General features: G+C 40.0%; 1 protein-coding gene across 1 annotated transcript in view; it reads right to left on the bottom strand.

The window, feature by feature from the left end:
- The window catches only part of LOC124722300 (oxysterol-binding protein-related protein 8), a 211438-nt gene that overhangs the window by 93781 nt on the left and 95378 nt on the right, over window positions 1-22279 (bottom strand).

Below are 22279 nucleotides of genomic sequence, written 5' to 3'. Positions count from 1 at the left end.
GGGCTGCTAGATTTGTTACCATGAGGTTTGATCAACATGCAAGTATTATGGAGATGCTTCGGGAACTCAAATTGGAATCCCCTGATGGGAGACAATGTTCTGTTTGAAGAACACAATTCAGAAAATTTAGAGAACCAGCATTTGATGCTGACCATAGACTTGCCCTACTGCCACCAATGTACATTTCACTTAAGAACCACAAACATAAGGTAACAGATTAGGGTTCATATGGAGGCATATAGGCAGCTGTTTCTCCCTCACTTTTAATGCAACTGGAACAGAAAGGGAAATGACTAGTAGCAGAACAACATAACCTCCGCCAAAAAAGCAATATACAGTGCCTTGCAGAGTACTGATGCAGATGTAGGAAGAATCAAGAGCAATAAGGTAGGGGTCTGTTAAGTATCAGCAATTCAAACATATGATGAATAATGGTACCCCTTAGGGAAACTGCAGCAAGCGATGGGACAGATCATATTGTTCACTGTGTGTGTATTCTTGGAGGCCCCTTTTATCATGTTGAAGAGGCTGTTTCTGGAGCCAAAAGGGAGGAGGGTGCAACCAACTGTTGATCATGGTGGTGGTGATGTTTGGTTTGTGGTGCGCCCAACTGCGCGGTCATCAGTGCCTGTACAAAGTCCCAATTTTTTCGCACAGTCTAACTGATCCACTGTCATGAATGATGAAGATGAAATGATGAGGACAACGCAAACACCCAGTCCCCGGGCAGAGAAAATCCCCAACTCGGCCCAGAATCGAACCCAGGACCCTGTGATCCAGAAGCAGCAACGCTAGCCACTAGGCCACGAGCTGCGGACATTGATCATGGTCATGCTGAAATGAAGAACATCTGTCATCTAGGTTCTGAATTTATTGTTGAATCACCCTAGCAACTAAGAAGAGAAGACCAGACTTGCTCGAATAATTTCAAGGACACTCGTAATGTGGAGAACTGTCTCCAGAACTAATTGTGGGTGCTCTAATTCTGAGCTGAGTGGAAGATTTGGAGGTTCTGCGACAAGCTATGCATCAACCTACTACACTTGCAAAATACTGCTGAGAGCTACAGACTAGCAGACGTTGGAAATCGTCCAAGGTCAATCCAAACATGCTGGAAAGGCGTTTCAGCTAAGTTTGAGTCAGCCAGGTGGTTTTTGAGGAAATGCCTTTCTCCTCTGGCACTCTCGACAGTGTGACACATAGTGATGGACTCTCCTAAATACACCTGGCCAGAAAAATCTCTTGCAGATCCTATCGTATGTCTTAATAAGTCCTAAATGTGCGGCCTCAGGTGTGTCATGGAATTTCTGTAGAACATCTAAGTGCATGTGTTTAGGAATCACTGGTAGCCATGTGTTTAGGAATCACCGGTAGCCACCTCTTTCCAAATGGATCAACGTTTTTCTTGCAAAGTAATCCATTAACTGACTTAAATTGTCCTTTCACATCCTCTGACCGATTTAAGGCAAGCATAATTTGAGATATCTTGGTGCCCTTCTTATGCTCAGCAGAGAGATCCTGGAGTGCAGCAACACAGTCACTATCTTCGTCAAAGTCTTGATGGTCGTGCACAGGGTTTCTTGAGAGACAGTCGGCATCTTGGTGTTTTCCTCCACTTTTGTACACTATGGTAATGTCATACTCTTGAAGACATAGTGCGCACCTGGCGAGTTGCCCTGTTGGATCCTGAAGACCTGTCAACCAACAAAGTGAATGATGGTCTGTAACAACTGTGAATGGCCTTCCATAGAGATACTGTCAAAATTTGCACATGGCCCAGATCACAGCAAGACATTCTCTTTCTGTAGTAGAGTAGTTTCTCTGGGCAGACTATAACCTTCTCTTTTCCATCAAAAGTTTGCAACAGAACAGCACCGATCCCATACCCACTGGGATCTGCGTGTAGTTCTGTAGGTGCTCTCTCATCATACAGACCAAGTACAGAGTCAGTTGTCAGAGCTTTTCGCAGCACATCGAAAGAATCTTGTTGAGCACCACCCCAGATAAATTTAGCATCAGCTTTTAAGAACTCTTGGAGTGGCCTGGCTTTGATACAAAAGTCTTTGATAAAATGATGGTAATAAGCTTCTCACATCTCTAATACTTTTAGGAATAGGAAATTCCATTATAGATCTCCCCTTTTCTGGGTCTTCGTTTGACACAAAGTGTCCAAGTATTTTGATTTCTTTTGTTTCAGTCCACCTTGTTGAAGACACTTAAGAATGGCCCTCAGTCTTTTTACGTGTTCATCAAATGTCTCTGAGAACACTATAATGTCACCTAAATAACAAAGACACATTGTCCACTTCAGGTGACTTAGAAGCTTATCCATCATCTGTTCAAAAGTTGCTGGTGCATTACACAAACCAAATGGCATTACCTTAAACTTATACAGGCCCTCAGGTGTGATGAATGCAGTTTTCTCACGATCAGCCTCACCTACTTCGATTGCCACTATCCTGAGTACATGTCCACGGTTGAGAAAAACTTAGCCCCATTCAGACAATCTAGTGTATCATCAATTTGTGGAGGGGGGGAAATGTCCTTTTTAGTTATCTTACTAAGCTTCCTGTAATAAATACAAAAGCGCCAACTGCCATCCTTCTTCCTGACGAGAACCACTTGTGACAACCATAGGCTCTGTGACGGCTGAATGATGTCATTCCTCTTGATTTTCTCTACCTCACTGCGAATTATTTGACATTCCATTGCTGACACACGGTATATTCTCTGGCTTATTGGTTGATGGTCTCTAGAGCTAATCCAGTGCTTCACCGTTGATTTGCCTAATTTGCTCTTAACCTGTGGATTGAAGCATTCAGAGAACTCTTGAAGAATGGCAAGTAGCGTCTTCTGTTGTTCCTTAGTGAGATCCGGTGATAGTCGAGCTAGAAGATTTTGTCTCTTAGTGGTAGCATCAATTTTGCCCACAGACTTGGCATGGGAGATTTCTATGATGCTCAGCTGTTCGGCAATTAATGGTTCCGCATTTGCTACGCACATGCGTCTTGGAAGGATCTGTTGTCCTCAGTGACAGTTAACTATCCACAATTCACTGAATCCGTTCTTAAATGAGAAGACAGAGTCTGGGATGACCAAGTTATTCTTCAGTGGTATGCTTCTCTTACATTCCACTACAAGATCCATGGTTTAATGCATGGCATGATACATGACAGTTACCTTTCTAGTGCTGACTGCAAGAATGATCACTTCGTCCAGCACACATAGTCACCACAGCGACCACAATCTATAATTGCCTGAGAAGCTTTCAAAAAGTCCCATCCGAGAATGATGTCATGACTACACTCTTGTAAGATGATGAATTCTAAGGGCTGCATATAGCCACTTATACCCAGACGAATGGCACACCTTCCTGTAGGTTTTACACATTTCCCATTAGTCACCTTCAGCAGAGATGTTTTGTTGTTGACGAATACGGTTTTCTGCAACTGGCGACGGTACTTCTCCGAAATGACTGAATACGATGCTCCAGAGTCCACAAGAGCTTGGACTGGTCAGCCATCCATGAGGATATCAACGTAGTTTCCTATCATTTTTGAAGTGATCAACTGTGGAGAATTTTTCTCTTTGGCAGCCTCACCTCCAAGGAAGGTCGCACCCTTTAGTTTTCCAGGTTTCGGCGGCTAGGTGATCGGCTGGAGCTTCTAAACGGTGATGGAGACCTTGATCTGCGTGTTGGGGAGCATCCTCTCCAGCAGCTAGCTTGCGGCAATGGTGACCTACGTCGTCCTGCACCCACACCTTCTTGTTCATCTTCGTCGTCCCAGAGTTGATATCAGCTAAGATCGGTCTGCTGTCTTCTGGCGTTGGCATCATCAAATATCCGCAGCTTTCTTGACAACAGCGCACCCTATGTCCTGGTCATCCACAGTGGAAACATACCGGTTGGTTATCCTGGGTCCTCCATATGTCAGTCTTCCTTGGTGCCCAAACAGGTTCCTCATGCAGCATTGTAGGAACGTAACTTCGCCTGCGTCTTGACTTTTTCACCGTTTTAAAGCTAACTGCCTCCAGCCAGAACACATATGGTATATATACAGTTACAGAATGTTCCAGTACAATGATTCTTGACATTTATGGATACTTCTAGGATGTACTCTAACTGAACATGCAAATTAAAATTTTACAGTTCAGATGAGTTTTGAACTCATCACCCTACATGCAACAGTCTAGTATGATCAGCCTTTACTGTCATTTTTTGATAATAATATCAGTTTATTTCCAAGAATTAGCAGCTTTCATTCGGTTAATACTAAGCAGAAATCTAATCTGCATTTGGATTGCACTTTTTTGACTCTTGTGCAGAAAGGTGTGCAGTATTCTGCTGCATCCATTTTCAATAAGCTACTACAAGAATTCCAAAATCTTACCACTAATCCATGCACTTTAATCTCTGAACTGAAGAGTTTCCTTATGTGTCATTCCTATTCTGTCGAGGAGTTTCGTGAAAAATTAAGATAATTCCTGTGTTATACTATTGATTGCATTTACATAAACTTATAGCTTGACTCTTTTTAGGATTGATAAACTGTTTTATTTTATCTGTTATTACTTTTCTGTTGTCATTTCAAGTACTGAAACAGTCTATGACCATGGAGTTTTGTTCCTCAATTTAGTTCTACGGAACTAGACGTGTGAAATAACAAAATAAAATAAATCCTGTGAAACAGCGAAATTTATTAGTTTAATTTAAAAAATACACATTCAGTCAAAATTTAGAGTACTACTCTAGGAAAATGCAGCACACAGCAACCTTTATGCACAACTGTCTTACAAATTATAAATTTGACAACAAACAAATTATGCCTGGATGTGGGAATTTCAGATCATTCCACATCTCTATTTTGCAAGTCTCCTTACTACAGTGCCAAAAATAAGTGAACCCTACACAAGCAAAATTTACATAAGAAGGCACGTCATCAAAGAAAACATGACGTTATTGAGTTCAACCTGGTTAATACAGCATTATTTATCAATCCCATCTGTAACAGCACCATTTGACCTCTTGGGGAGGTTCCCACAGTCAACAAACTCTAACCGATGGACATGGTCTGGAATGATTACCTTGCCCACTATGCTTCCACTAAACTGTGCTGAATGCTGCAGCACCCTTTGTAAAGATCTCTGATCATCGAAGATTTTTACAGTCAAGATTAGTATCAAAGGTAATTTCATGTTGCGACATCACTCACAGGACAACTACTCCCTAGCATCCTCAGTCGAATGGCCTCACATAATGCCTTAATAAGACACTGGCAGATATGTTCTTGATGAACACTGCTGGGGAAAAAATCGAATCTCCATGCATTAATAGAAAGCTCTGAAGCTCAAATGATAATACGCAATGAAAGCTGGCTAACACTGGATGTACGTTCAGTCAGAATCCTTATGAAGACCTAACAGTTCGGAGAAAAGGTAGGTTAAATACAGTTGGTGATGGCCAATTTGTTACTGTTAGTAGTATTTTATCTTGCAGCAAAATTTAAGTAGATATGTTATGTGATTTTGTATGGGTAGAAGTTGTTTATGCTTGAGATCTGGAATAAATTAATAATTAGTTCCTTTTGCAGCCCCCTGACTCGGATGATACATTTGTTGAAAGGTTCAAAGAAAACGTGAAAATCACCTCAATTAGATAGTCAACTCAAACATTTATATACTTCACTCTACCCTCAAAGGAAGGAAGATTGGGTTTAACGTCCCATCAATATCGAAATCATTAGTGACAGAGCACAAGCTCAGATGGTGTGAAGGATGGGGAATGAAATTGGCCGTTTCCTTTCAAAGGAACCATCCTAACATTTGCTTGAAGTCATTTAGGGATATCACAGAAAACCTAAATCTGGATGGCAGGATGAGAGTTTCAACTGTCGTCCTCCTGAATGCAAGTCTGGTGTGCTAACCACTGTGCTATCTCACTTGGTGATCTGCCCTCAATATGTTCGTGAAAATACATGTTCAAAGCCAGTGGTAAGTGTAGATCATCATCCAAAGTCGTACTAAATGCTTTTCCCGAAAATTATTTTGAGCGGTTAGTTCAAGTGCCCAGTAAAAGTGTAAATGGTTGTGAAAATTTGACCTCTTATTAACAAATTAGCTGAGTAAATAGGGACTAATGACCAAAAAGTTATTTTAGGGAGACTGAATACCACAACATTAAGGCCCACCAAAAATAAAAACAATATATCTATTTAACACAGCAGATAAAATTTTCCTGTTGCCTTCCTAAGAGACAGTCTCCATTCCTCCTGAATTAACTATGGAAGCATAGACCAGATGTAGTTTAGATTCAAAGAAATAGTAGCAACAGCAATTGACAAATTTATAGCAAATAAATTGTTAAGAGACCCAACTGATGCCCCATGGTGCACAAAACAAGTCAGAACACTGTTGCAGAGGAAATGAAAAAGCATGCCAAATTTAAAAGATAGCAAAATCCCAAAGATTGCTGGAGTTTTACAGAAGCTTGATACTGAGCACAGATTTGAGCATAAAATCTGTCTCGAAATCTGGAAGAAAAGTCCAAAAAAGTTCCGGTCATAAGTAAAGTACACCAGTGGCAAAGATGTAGTCAATCCATTACTACACAATATCAATGCTAATGTTACAGATGAGACTGCTGTAAAGCAGAGTTGCGAAACACAGTTTTCCAAAATTCCTTCACCAAAGACACAGTAAACATTCCAGGATTCAAATCAAGAACAACTGCCAAGACGAGTAGCTTAGACATCAATATCCTCTGAGTAAAGAAGTAGCTTAAATCACTTAATAAAGGCAAGACGTCTGGTCCAGACTGTATACCAACCAAATTCCTTTTAGAGTATTCAGATATAATAGTTCCATACTTAGCACTCATACATAAAAATGCTCACAAAATTAAAGATCTGAACCTGAGGACTGGAACGTTGGACGTGTCACACCAAAAATCAAGAAACTAAATAGGAGTAAACTGCTAAATTACAGACCCATACCACTGACATCAGTTTGCAGTATGGTTTTCGAACATATACTACGTTTGAACATTATGAATTGCCTCCAAGAAAATGATATATTGACATGTAGTCAACACAGATTCAGAAGACATAATTCTTGAAACTTCCTGGCAGATTAAAACTGTGTGCCCGACCGAGACTCGAACTCGGGACCTTTGCCTTTCGCGGGCAAGTGCTCTACCAACTGATCTACCGAAGCACGACTCACGCCCGGTACTCACAGCTTTACTTCTGCCAGTACCTCGTCTCCTACCTTCCAAACTTTACAGAAGCTCTCCTGCGAACCTTGCAGAACTAGCACTCCTGAAAGAAAGGATATTGCGGAGACATGGCTTAGCCACAGCCTGGGGATGTTTCCAGAATGAGATTTTCACTCTGCAGCGGAGTGTGCGCTGATATGAAACTTCCTGGCAGATTAAAACTGTGTGCCTGACCGAGACTCGAACTCGGGACCTTTGCCTTTCGCGGGCAAGTGCTCTACCAACTGAGCTACCGAAGCATGACTCACGCCCGGTACTCACAGCTTTACTTCTGCCAGTACCTCATCTCCTAACTTCCAAACTTTACAGAAGCTCTCCTGCGAACCTTGCAGAACTAGCACTCCTGAAAGAAAGGATATTGCAATAAGGTCCCGAGTTCGAGTCTCAGTCGGGCACACAGTTTTAATCTGCCAGGAAGTTTCATATCAGCGCACACTCCGCTGCAGAGTGAAAATCTCATTCTGGACATAATTCTTGTGCGACACATCTAGCTCTTTATTCTCATGAAGTAATGAGCACTGGTCAACAAGGGATCTAAAATTGATTCCATTTTTCTAGATTTCCATGTGGCTTTTGACATCCTCACAAGCTGGTTATAATCAAATTGCGTGCCTATGGAGTATCATCTTAGCTGATTGGATTCATGATTTCCTGTCAGATAGGTCACTGTTCTTAATAACTGACAGAAAGTCATCTAGTAAAACAGAAGTGATACGTGGTGTTCACCAAGGAAGTGTTATATGCCCTCTGCTGTTCCTAATCTATAAAAATGATTTCAGAGACCATCTCTGCTGCCATCTTAGATTGATTGCAGATGCTGCTGCCATTTACTGTCTAGTAAAATCAACAGAAGATCAATACTAATTGCAAAATTATTTAGACATGATATCTATATGGTGCAAAAAGTGGAAATTGATTGTAAATAGAGAAATGTGTGATGTCATTTACATGAGTACGGAAAGGTAGTCATTAAATTTTGGTTACGAAATAAATCACACACACCTAAAGGCTGTCAATTCAAATAAATGCCTAGGAATAACAATTACAAACAACTTAAACTGGAATGATCACATAGATAATGTTGTGGGGAAGGTGAACCAAAAATTACACTTGGATGTTGCAACAAATCCACTAAAAAGATTGCCTACACTACACTTCTCTGCCCTCTGCTTGAGTATTGCTGTGTGGGATACTTGCCAGATAGAATCAAGGAGAGACATCAAAAATGTTCAAAGAAGGGCAGCTCATTTTATATTATCATGAAATAAGGGAGAGAGTGCAATGGATATGTAAGTGAGATGGGGTGGCAGCCATTAAAACAAAGGTGGTTTTTGTTGCAGCAAGATCTTTTCACAAAACTTCAATCACCAGCTTTCTCCAGCTAATGCAAAAATATTTTGTTGACAGCCACCTATATACGAAGGAATGACCATCATAATAAAAATAAGTCAGAGCTTGCACAGAAAGACTTAAGTGTTTGTTTTTCTTGCGCACTGTTCAGGAGTGAAACAGAAGAGAAATAGTGTGAAAATAGTCTGATGAACCCTTTGTCAGGCACTTAGTTGTGAATCGCAGGGTAATCGTGTAGATGTAGATAATGTTGAACAGAGAGATACAATACAGTGAAGCAAGACACTGCAGGCTTCACACCGTCGTCATGCTCCTCAGTTGTGAGGCCGAAACAACAATATATACACTGTTCCCGTCCCAGCTAAACTATACTCACCATGACTATGTGAAACACCTCATCACCACGGCAAAAGAAGCAAGACAGCTGATTCGCATATGGACCCTGGATGCATGGGAAGAGGAGGACCATGACAACAACTGAGAGCACTACAATCTCATGCACTAGCCACTGAGATACAGCCCACGGGACTGAATTTTTATACCTGTGGAGAAAGTAGGACTATGACAAAAGTTACTAAAGCACTACTTAGGACTGTATCATATCCTTTGTTGGACATCGAATACGAAATCTTCGATCATGACCCTTCGCCAAGAAGAAAGAAGCACCGAGACATCACCCAGGTCCTCTGTATGGAGCCCTATTACAGTCCAGGAGACTCAGATTGAAGATGGGGGGGGGGGGGGGGGGAGGGGTTTCGAGGAAACTGAAGACCCACTCTATGATCGCGAAGCTCTGTCGGGAGGGGATACCTTTGATGCTCATCATGGTGAAAGGATGTAACAATGTGAGCAGAATGAGAGTATCTGCCAAAACCACCATACAAAGGCCCACTGGCATACCTAGATCCAGTATGCTGTAGTTGGCTCCAGTGAGAACTTCTGCAACAGCGGGTCACTGTTTCTTCAGGAGAGGGAGCAATTCCACAGCCTACAGCATACGGAATGTGGTGCAGTGGTTAGCATTGCTGTTTAATGTGTTCAATGTCACCAGTTCTAACCTGACCAACAGGAATTATTTGTTAGTTAGTATTTATAATTTCTGGATTTCTTGAAATATCTTTTGTTTGTATATTCTGGAATATTCGATGTCTATATAAATACCAGCATTCTGGAATATTAAATGTTTGTATAGCTGCACACTCCCTCCAAGAATTCATTTCTGTTCTGCCTGTACATAATAAATGTGCTTTCAATCTAAGTGTTTTACTTCACTGATGACCCTGCTTTTAGATCTGGACTTGACAGTAGTTTTGACATGACAATACTGATTCAAGACTGGGTCCTTAAACACCATCTACTTAATAGTAAGCTGCTCTTTTGCATCTATAAGCACTTGATAACCTCTCTGAGCGTACAGAAAACAAAATGAGGGAACATGAGCAGTTTTTGCAAAAATGGTCACCTAAGTACAAAAAGAAACAAAGAGAAACATCAAAAGATATTTGAAGAAAAAAAAAAAAAAAAAAAAAAAAAAAAAAAATTTGGATAAGCAGGTGGTCATGTCAAATCTAAAATAGATGCTAACATATTTCATTTTAGCAATGAACATATGCAAGAATAGTGGCTCCAATATTGTGAAGCTTTGCCAGAGTTAGCACCTGTTGCACAGCAGGTTAAAAGTAAAATGTAGAACTGTGGACAGGCAGTAGAAAATGAGCTTGGCTACTTTAAGGACTATTTGCAATTCCTTTGATATCTATAAGAACTGTTACAATGTAATTATGTATGTAACAGGCTTATGTACTCTTTTGTCTATTTTTATGTGCCCAATATTTTGTAAATATAACAATGGAAAGTCCAGCATGAAATAAGAACAATATGGAAACGGCAGATTGCATCACTTCATACAGGAGGCAGTGAGTCACAGATAGGCTCAATGAAACAGAATGTTAGAAATATTTCAGATTTTGTACAAAGTCCTTTTTCAGAAGCAGGAAATCATACACATTCAAATCTCATATGTCTGCTGTATCCAGGTGTTGACAACAGACAGTGACTGCATCTCATGTGAACAGCAACCTAGGCAAGGATAAGCAACCGGTGTCACGCAGGGAGGAGAAAGGATAGCATGACAAGGGTGGGGAAGTTGCTAGTGCAGGCTATGGGAGCATGTAGAGACATGGTGCAGACAGGATAAGGCCACTCAATGCAGTATTAGGAATCACATTTAAAGGATTTTTTTTTTTTTTTTTTTTTTTTTTTTTTTTCATTGTGCTTGTCTGTGACTCGACAGCTACCTTATATGGTGAGGTGAAATCTATCCTTTCCATACTTTTGTTTTGTAAATGTAAACATTTCCTGGTAGATGGCTGAGCTATCACACCAGAATTAACATCACTCAAGATATAAAGATAAGAATTCCTTATCAGAACACACTGTGAATGTTAGGTAACCCTTTACCTCTAATATGAAAAGATCTTGTAACAGTGTCATTTGTTACCAATATGGAGATGTACCTACTGAGACTTCAACACTAATCTGTAACTACTACTCTGCAACTACAGGACAACTAAACTACCAATCCACTTTACAATAATATTTTCAACAAACATTTATTTCAGATGTCTCTCTTTAAAAAACTTAAAATTCCCCAGTACAATCAGCACCTCTTTACCCTACGATTTGCCTGGAAATCAATTTCTGTTTAATCAAGATGAACTTGAGAAAAATCTTCCCACACACTTTGTGACACAGCACCTTTACAGTGTGCCTATAGCAGTTAACGACAGCAACTAGCCACTCATGTGCAAGCGTAACTAATGTGCTCTTGCACTCCAGCTAGCAGTAAGTAATAATGCCTGTGGTGGAACAATGCCACTATCATACAGATAATGAAATCCCAAACATTCCAAGCAAAGTATTTTGTAAACAAAATTTGCTCTTCTGTGAATATTCTGTCTTTTATTATTTATTGCTGATTCAACATGTGCTATTATTCAGGGTGGCTACTCAGACATAAAAAGAAAAACACAGCTTAGAATTCCAGGTTGTTGTTGTTGTTGTTGTTGTTGTTGTGGTCGTCAGTCCTGAGACTGGTTTGATGCAGCTCTCCATGCTACCATATTCTGTGCAATCTTCTTCATCTCCCAGTACCTACTGCAGCCTACATCCTTCTGAATCTGCTTAGTGTATTCATCTCGTGGTCTACCTCTACGATTTTTACCCTCCACACTGCCCTCCAATGCTAAATTTGTGATCCCTTGATGCCTCAAAACATGTCCTACCAACTGATCCCTTCTTCTAGTCAAGTTGTGACACAAACTTCTCTTCTCCCCAATCCTATTCAATACCTCCTCATTAGTTACGTGATCTACCCACCTTATCTTCAGCATTCTTCTGTAGCACCACATTTCGAAAGCTTCTATTCTCTTCTTGTCCAAACTAGTTATCGTCCATGTTTCACTTCCATACATGGCTACACTCCATACAAATACTTTCAGAAACGACTTCCTGACACTTAAATCTATACCCGATGATAACAAATTTCTCTTCTTCAGAAACGATTTCCTTGCCATTGCCAGTCTACATTTTATATCCTCTCTACTTCAACCATAATCAGTTATTTTACTCCCTAAATAGCAAAACTCCTTTACTACTTTAAGTGTCTCATTTCCTAATCTAATTCCCTCAGCATCACCCGATTTAATTTGTCTACATTCCATTATCCTCGTTTTGCTTTTGTTGATGTTCATCTTATATCTTACAATCAAGACACCGTCCATTCCGTTCAACTGCTCTTCCAAGTCCTTTGCTGTCTCTGACAGAATTACAATGTCATCGGCGAACCTCAACGTTTTTATTTTTTCTCCATGGACTTTAATACCTACTCCAAATTTTTCTTTTGTTTCCTTTACTGCTTGCTCAATATACAGATTGAATAACATTGGGGACAGGCTACAACCCTGTCTCACTCCCTTCCCAACCACTGCTTCCCTTTCATGCCCCTCGACTCTTATAACTGCCATCTAGTTTCTGTACAAATTGTAAATAGCCTTTCGCTCCCTGTATTTTACCCCTGCCACCTTCAGAATTTGAAAGAGAGTATTCCAATTAACATTGTCAAAAGCTTTCTTTAAGTCTACAAATGCTAGAAACGTAGGTTTGCCTTTTCTTAATCTTTCTTCTAAGATAAGTCGTAAGGTTAGTATCGCCTCACGTGTTCCAACATTTCTACGGAATCCAAACTGATCTTCCCCGAGGTCCGCTTCTACCAGTTTTTCCATTCGTCTGTAAAGAATTCGCGTTAGTATTTTACAGCTGTGACTTATTAAACTGATAGTTCGGTAATTTTCACATCTGTCAACACCTGCTTTCTTTGGGATTGGAATTATTATATTCTTCTTGAAGTCTGAGGGTATTTCGCCTGTCTCATACATCTTGCTCACCATATGGTAGAGTTTTGTCATGACTGGCTCTCCCAAGGCCATCAGTTGTTCTAATGGAATGTTGTCTACTCCAGGGGCCTTGTTTCGACTCAGGTCTTTCAGTGCTCAGTCAAACTCTTCACGCAGTATCTTATCTCCCATTTCGTCTTCGTCTACATCCTCTTCCATTTCCATAATATTGTCCTCAAGTACATCGCCCTTGTATAAACCCTCTATATACTCCTTCCACCTTTCTGCCTTCCCTTCTTTGCTTAGAACTGGGTTGCCATCTGAGCTCTTGATATTCATACAAGTGGTTCTCTTCTCTCCAAAGGTCTCTTTAATTTTCCTGTAGGCAGTATCTATCTTACCCCTAGTGAGACAAGCCTCTATATCCTTACATTTGTCCTCTAGCCATCCCTGCTTAGCCATTTTGCACTTCCTGTCGATCTCATTTTTGAGACGTTTGTATTCCTTTTTGCCTGCTTCATTCACTGCATTTTTATATTTTCTCCTTTCATCAATTAAATTCAATATTTCTTCTGTTACCCAAGGATTTCTATTAGCCCTCGCCTTTTTACCTACGTGATCGTCTGCTGCCTTCACTACTTCATCCCTCAGAGCTACCCATTCTTCTTCTACTGTATTTCTTTCCCCCATTCCTGTCAATTGTTCCCTTATGCTCTCCCTGAAACTCTGTACAACCTCTGGTTCTTTCAGCTTATCCAGGTCCCATCTCCTTAAATTCCCACCTTTTTGCAGTTTCTTCTGTTTCAATCTGCAGTTAATATCCAATAGATTGTGGTCAGAATCCACATCTGCCCCTGGAAATGTCTTACAATTTAAAACCTGGTTCCTAAATCTCTGTCTTACCATTATATAATCTATCTAATACCTTTTAGTATCTCCAGGATTCTTCCAGGTATCAACCTTCTTTTATGATTCTTGAACCAAGTGTTAGCTATGATTAAGTTATGCTCTGTGCAAAATTCTACAAGGCGGCTTCCTCTTCCATTTCTTCCCCCCAATCCATATTCACCTACTATGTTTCCTTCTCTCCCTTTTCCTACTGACGAATTCCAGTCACCCATGACTATTAAATTTTCGTCTCCCTTCACCACCCGAATAATTTCTTTTATCTCGTCATACACTTCTTCAATTTCATCATTATCTGCAGAGCTAGTTGGCATATAAACTTGTACTACTGTAGTAGGCATGGGCTTTGTGTGTATCTTGGCCACAATAATGCGTTCACTATGCTGCTTGTAGTAGGTAACCCGCACTCCTATTTTTTTATTCATTATGAAACCTACTCCTGCATTACCCCTATTTGATTTTGTATTTATAACCCTGTATTCACCTGACCAAAGGTCTTGTTCCTCCTGCCACCGAACTTCACTAATTCCCACTACATCTAACTTTAACCTATCCATTTCCCTTTTTAAATTTTCTAACCTACCTGCCCGATTAAGGGATCTGACATTCCACGCTCCGATCCGTAGAACGCCAGTTTTCTTTCTCCTGATAATGACGTCCCCTTGAGTAGTCCCCGCCCGGAGATCCGAATGGGGGACTATTTTACCTCCGGAATATTTTACCCAAGAGGACACCATCATCATTTAATCATACAGTAAAGCTGCATGTCCTCGGGAAAAATTACGGCTGTAGTTTCCCCTTGCTTTCAGCCGTTCGCAGTACCAGCACAGCAAGGCCGTTTTGGTTAATGTTACAACGCCAGATCATTCAAGCATCCAGACTGTTGCCCCTGCAACTACTGAAAAGGCTGCTGCCCCTCTTCAGGAACCACATGTTTGTCTGGCCTCTCAACAGATACTCCTCCGTTGTGGTTGCACCTACGGTACGGCCATCTGTATCGCTGAGGCACGCAAGCCTCCCCACCGATGGCAAGGTCCATGGTTCATTCCAAGTATCTCCTGATAAATGAACAGTGGAGAGAATGGGGGGAGGTAGGTTCAGCATCAGTAATTTATATGGAATAATAGTCTACAATTACCACACTTTAAAATATGAAGTATTTTGAAATTTGTAGTTTATAAAGCTCAATAAAATTAAATTCTAATGCTAGATTAAAAACACAGAATTCCGTAAGATTTCTCTGATTTTTCCAGGTAAAATGTAATTCCCTGAGAATTCTAGGTTTTCCAGATGAATTGCCACTCTGTTATTAATGTGAATGAAGGTGTGGATGCAAAGGAATATGATAAATGATTATTGTTGTGTCCGTTAATGGAGAATATATATTAGTGTAAGAACTGTATCTAGACAGCATGAATGAGTAATATGCACCAGGGGAATTTTTGAAAGTGCAATTCACCAGTTTATGGTACTGGGAAAACAAGTAACATATCCAGAGAACTCAGTTAGGTAAAGAGAGGAGGAGTAGAATGAAATTTTCATTCTGCAGCAGAGTGTGTGCTGATATGAAACTTCCTGGTTGATTAAAACTGTGTGCCAGACCGAGACTTGAACTTGGGAACGTTGCCCTTCGGGGGCAAGTGCTCTACCAACTGAGTTACCCAAACACGACTCACAACCCACCCTCACAGCTTTAACTCTGCCACTACCTCCTCTCCTACCTTCCAAACTTCACAGAAGCTCTCCTGCGAACCTTGCAGAACTAGCACAGCTGGAAGAAAGGATATTGTGGAGACATGGCTTAGCCACAGCCTGGGGGATGTTTCCAGAATGAAAGTGGCCCCTAGCATAAGGGCTATCCAAAACATTTGGCCCTACCTTTCTATCACCAATGGAACCTGAGGTTCTTACACATGGCATTTTGGAACATAATAGGTAGCACATCCTGTTGCGCACTTACCAGTCTCTCATTTAGTATCACAGTAATCCTAAAACTGGAAAAAATTTACTGTCACTACTATATATGTGTAGTGATACTGGTTCTACTACAGCTTCTCCAGTAGTAAAAACATTATTTGTTTTCTAACAGCAAGTCTTAAGTGCTGAAGAAGACAAGAAGAAGATACCTTATGAAGGTAATTGGACAGTTTTCTGTATGCAAAACAAAATTGTGCCGCCACACATTGTTTGTATAAAGTTAAACCATGATCAAGAATAATTCTGAAAGAGGACAGTATAGGGCAGTGAGTTAGTGACAGTACAATGCAGTACAAGGGAAAGTGAAACTGGAGATTGATACCATGAGAACTCGATATTTAAGATGAGAAGTGGATGGCAAACATCCACATGATGGAAGGCACAGTGTATAATTGTACAAGGCAGTGGCAAGTGTTGCAGTTAGCACCCAGTGGAGCAGAGCAGCACTAACAACTTACAGAATGGTTGGTGACCCTCAAACTTACATAGATGAAGTTGGAGATCAGGCCACAGCAGACAAATGGAGATGAGTTATGTGTATCTTTGTTATTGCGTGCTTGCATTAAAAGACTTGCAATGATGGAAAAGAGTGACAGTTCTGCAATTGATAGAGAAGGAGATGAAGTTCAGATTAAAGTGAATGCTAGTGGAACAAGCACTCACGAGCAAAGCCAAATAGGTGAATCAGTAAATAATGATGTTTCAGCTTATGATGTGCCTCAGCGCTCTCCATTTGTGGATGTGGAACTGGAACAAAATGTCTTGACAAATGTAACTAAGGGAAATAGTTTGAACTTTGACAGTCATCCTTTTGACGATTTTAGTGATAATACTCTTGACAATGGTCAGTTGCATGATTTTAATTATTCTGATTCTGCTTATGTTAGTCAGGGTAATGTAAATGAACAGGAATTTGTACAAGAAGAGACCAAACTTGGCTTGATGCCTGTGAGGAGGAGAGAGAACATGAAGCAATATCTGAAGAAACTGAATTGGAAAGTGTGCAGGAGATGTTGGTTGCAATGGTGGGCACTATGGAAAACAATTTTGTAGTTGTGAACAACTGTGAATAAAAATTTCACTGATAAAAATATGGCGCAACAACAGTCTAGTGAGTTTAAACAACAGACTGATAATCTTGATAAGAAGACTGACCAACAGTCTAGCAGTATTAACAGTTTGGCTGATGAGTTTAAGAAGTTTATATCTGAAATTAATGTAAAATTGGAATGCCAGGCAGCTGATTGAGAAAATGTAGAAGCAAGATCTGCTTTTTTAATGCTAAGGTTGACAAACGAATTTCTTGAGTTGAGAATAAATGTAGGCAGTCCTCCAAAAATGTTAAAAAGTCAATTAACTGAGAGTGTTGAAAAGATCACTATTGGAAGCAAACAAAGAATGCAGTAGGTTAAAGAGGATGTACATCAAACTGAGCAGGAAGTTGCCACTGTAGAACTTGTTTGTGAAAATTATCATAAAGCTTTGGACAGTAAAATTAATGCTGAGAGTTCAAACTGTTTGAGATCTGTGAATGCTGTAGCTGGTCATGTCAAAGTGATAGAAACTAATGTAGATCAGATAGATAACCAGGTTGGAATGTACAAACTAAATTTCATGAACACAACAACAGACTGTCTAAAGTAGAGCATAACATCAGAATTGATACTCCAAGTGAGGGTTGTAAGATGGTGATGGAATTATGTGAAATTGCTTGTATTACAAATAGCCAATTTTTATGTTTTGATTCATCAGGAAATGTGCATCCAAAAGAATTTTGAAATAATTTTGAAAATTTTTGACTAGTTTGTGGACTGATTGACAAAAGATTGCTCTTGTTATATCAAAATTCTTAGGCGATGTTAGAACATGGGGTGTGACAGTTACTGGGGGGCAGGATATATGTGACAACAATTTTAAGGAAACATTTTTCGAAGAATATTGGGGTAAACAGAAACAGATGGAATTACAGAACAGTTTCTGGGCAGGTGAAAAGTTTAAAAGGAAAGAGTAAAAAGATTTGCCTTTACTAATTTATCATATTTAACCATTAAGTTAAAGGCCAGAACAGACAATCATGGGTTTACATGGGCAGGTGCCCATCAATTAGCATAACAAAATAACTGTTGCTCCCAGATGACATTTGCAACTATATAAATGACTTGGAAAGGCTAGAAAAGTTAATGCAGGAAGAAGAGCTAGCAAACTAAAATTTTAAGCCCCAGGGAAATGTGGAAAACCATCAAAATGTAAATGTAAACAGAATGAGCATGTTCCAGTAATAATAGGAGAGGAGCAGAGAGGTGGTGCCATGTTATGACAAACAGATCAATTAACAGGGAGCAATGACATGTGCATATATTGTGTTCTCCAATTTGTGATGACAATGATTTGAGATATAGACAACAGGTGAGGGTATAAGTAGAAAATGAGGCAGAATCACTGAGTATAGGCAACTAGAGTCTGTTTGTGAAGTGGGTAGCATTTGCAGAATGTTGTTGTTGTTGTCTTCAGTCCTGAGACTGGTTTGATGCAGCTCTCCATGTTACTCTATCCTGTGCAAGCTTCTTCATCTCCCAGTACTTTCTGCAACCTACATCCTTCTGAATCTGCTTAGTGTATTCATCTCTTGGTCTCCCTCTATGATTTTTACCCTCCACACTGCCCTCCAATGTTAAATTTGTTATCCCTTGATGCCTCAGAACATGTCCTACCAACAAGTCCATTCTTCTTGTCAAGTTGTGCCACAAACTTCTCTTCACCAAAATTCTATTCAATACCTCCTCATTAGTTATGTGATCTACCCGTCCAATCTTCAGCATTCTTCTGTAGCACCACATTTCGAAAGCTTCTATTCTCTTCTTGTCCAAACTAGTTATCGTCCATGTTTCACTTCCATACATGGCTACATTCCAAACAAATAATTTCAGAAACGACTTCCTGACACTTAAATCTATACTCGATGTTAACAAATTTCTCCTCTTCAGAAACGCTTTCCTTGCCACTGCCAGTCTACGATTTACATCCTCTCTACTTCGACCATCATCAGTTATTTTGCTCCCCAAATAGCAAAACTCCTTTACTACTTTAAGTGTTTCATTTCCTAATCTAATTCCCTCAGCATCACCCGAATTAATTCGACTACATTCCATTATCCTCGTTTTGCTTTTGTTGATGTTCATCTTATATCTTACAATCAAGACACCGTCCATTCCGTTCAACTGCTCTTCCAAGTCCTTTGCTGTCTCTGACAGAATTACAATGTCATCGGCGAACCTCAACGTTTTTATTTTTTCTCCATGGACTTTAATACCTACTCCAAATTTTTCTTTTGTTTCCTTTACTGCTTGCTCAATATACAGATTGAATAACATTGGGGACAGGCTACAACCCTGTCTCACTCCCTTCCCAACTGCTGCTTCCCTTTCATGCCCCTCGACTCTTATAACTGCCATCTAGTTTCTGTACAAATTGTAAATAGCGTTTCGCTCCCTGTATTTTACCACTGCCACCTTTATAATTTGAAAGAGAGTATTCCAGTCAACATTGTCGAAAGCTTTCTCTAAGTCCACAAATGCTAGAAATGTAGGTTTGCCTTTCCTTAATCTTTCTTCTAAGATAAGTCGTAGGCTCAGTATTGCCTCATGTGTTCCAACATTTCTACGGAATCCAAACTGATCTTCCCCGAGGTCGGCTTCTACCAGTTTCTCCATTCGTCTGTAAAGAATTCACGTTAGTATTTTGCAGCTGTGACTTATTAAACTGATAGTTTGGTAATTTTCACATCTGTCAACACCTGCTTTCTTTGGGATTGGAATTTTTATATTCTTCTTGAAGTCTGAGGGTATTTCGCCTGTCTCATACATCTTGCTCACCAGATGGTAGAGTTTTGTCATGACTGGCTCTCCCTAGGCCGTCAGTAGTTCCAATGGAATGATGTCTACTCCCGGGGCCTTGTTTCGACTCAGGTCTTTCAGTGCTCAGTCAAACTCTTCATGCAGTATTGTATCTCCCATTTCATCTTCATCTACATCCTCTTCCATTTCCATAATATTGTCCTCAAGTACATCGCCCTTGTATAGACCCTCTATATACTCCTTCCACCTTTCTGCTTTCCCTTCTTTGCTTAGAACTGGGTTTCCATCTGCGCTCTTGATATTCATACAAGTGGTTCTCTTTTCTCCAAAGGTCTCTCTAATTTTCCTGTAGGCGGTATCTATCTTACCCCTAATGAGATAAGCCTCTACATCCTTACATTTGTCCTCTAGCCATCCCTGCTTAGCCATTTTGCACTTCTTGTCGGTATCATTTTTGAGGTGTTTGTATTCCTTTTTGCCTGCTTCATTTACTGCATTTTTATTTTTTCTCCTTTCATAAATTAAATTCAATATTTCTTCTGTTGCCCAAGGATTTCTACTAGCCCTCGTCTTTTTACCTACGTGATCCTCTGCTGCCTTCACTACTACATCCCTCAGAGCTACCCATTCTTCTTCTACTGTATTTCTTTCCCCCATTCCTGTCAATTGTTCCCTTATGCTCTCCCTGAAACTCTGTACAACCTCTGGTTCTTTCAGTTTATCCAGGTCCCATCTCCTTAAATTCCCACCTTTTTGCAGTTTCTTCAGTTTTAATCTACAGTTCATAACCAATAGATTGTGGTCAGAGTCCACATCTGCCCCTGGAAATGTCTTACAATTTAAAACCTGGTTCCTAAATCTCTGTCTTACCATTATATAATCTATCTGAAACCTTATTGTATCTCCAGGATTCTTCCATATATACAACCTTCTTTCATGATTCTTGAACCAAGTGTTAGCTATGATTAAGTTATGCTCTGTGCAAAATTCTACCAGACGGCTTCCTCTTTCATTTCTTAGCCCCAATCCATATTCACCTATAACGTTTCCTTCTCTCCCTTTTCCTACTCTCGAATTCCAGTCACCCACGACTATTAAATTTTTGTCTCCCTTCACTACCTGAATAATTTATTTTATCTCATCACACATTTCATCAATTTCTTCATCATCTGCAGAGCTAGTTGGCATATAAACTTGTACTACTGTAGTTGGCATGGGTTTCGTGTCTATCTTGACCACAATAATGAGTTCACTATGCTGTTGGTAGTAGCTTACCCGCACTCCTATTTTTTTATTCATTATTAAACCTACTCCTGCATTACCCCTATTTGATTTTGTATTTATAACCCTGTATTCACCTGACCAAAAGTCTTGTTCCTCCTGCCACCGAACTTCACTAATTCCCACTATATCTAACTTCAACCTACCCATTTCCCGTTTTAAATTTTCTAACCTACCTGCCCGATTAAGGAATCTGTCATTCCACGCTCTGATCCGTAGAACGCCAGTTTTCTTTTTCCTGATAATAATTTGCAGAATAGGTAATGGTAATTTGAACCTGCTAGCAGTGCCCTTTGTGTATTAGAACAACAACAACAACAACAACAACAAGTACCAGAATTTCAAAGTACTGACTGACAAGAGGGATACAACTGAGTTTAATGAAGTCAAAATATACATGTTTAATGGTGGCTTGGAGGAATCTTTGAATAAGCTTGGACGAAGGAAACACTGCAGCACAGATGAATTGGTCAAAGGTTTAAGTGTAAATGATGAAGCATCTGATAAACGGAAAAGTGTTCAGATTGAAATGGATGAGGAATCTTGTTAGGAAGAATACAAGGACACAGATAATGATGTCACCTACTAACATAAATGGTACCTAGTTGTATAATCCTGAGCTTGAGCAATGAAATGTTAATTGTGGTAGATTTTTTTAATACATGCATAGAGCAATTTGAATTTCAAGGAAGATCGTGTAATTTTAGAAATACATGGAAGAAAAATTGCTGTATCATTTTCTAGGAAAAAGAAATTGACGAGTGAGGGGGGAGAGAATATTTCTATAAGATAGTGATGACACTTTCTGCAGGACCTGACAATCATTTTGCAGGACAATGCTCAAGCATGTACAGTGCAAGCTGTTACCGATTTGTTTGACTGATGGAGCTGCTAAGTGCTATACCACCTACTGCACTCCCCAGACTTAAGCCCTCGTGAGTTCAACTCGATTTCTAAACTGAAGGAAACAATTCACGGCATTCGCTTCAGAACTGCTACAAATTCGTTGGGCAATAGACCACGCCGCTTGAACTGTCAACACAACTGGCACTGCTAAGAGTATCCTACGGCTTCCACATCGCTGGCAATGGGTTATACACAATGCTGGTGACTACTTTGAAGGTCAGTAAAGCTTTGAAACACTTATCTATTTTGTACGAGCTGTAAATAAATAGTTACCACTACTAAAGTTCCAACCCTTGTATATGCCACGATGGTAGGATGTGTATATTAGGAGCTCTGAA

The sequence above is a fragment of the Schistocerca piceifrons genome, chromosome X (assembly GCF_021461385.2).
Source record: "Schistocerca piceifrons isolate TAMUIC-IGC-003096 chromosome X, iqSchPice1.1, whole genome shotgun sequence".
Taxonomy (NCBI): domain Eukaryota; kingdom Metazoa; phylum Arthropoda; class Insecta; order Orthoptera; family Acrididae; genus Schistocerca; species Schistocerca piceifrons.
This window is presented reverse-complemented; position numbering and strand designations above follow the sequence as displayed.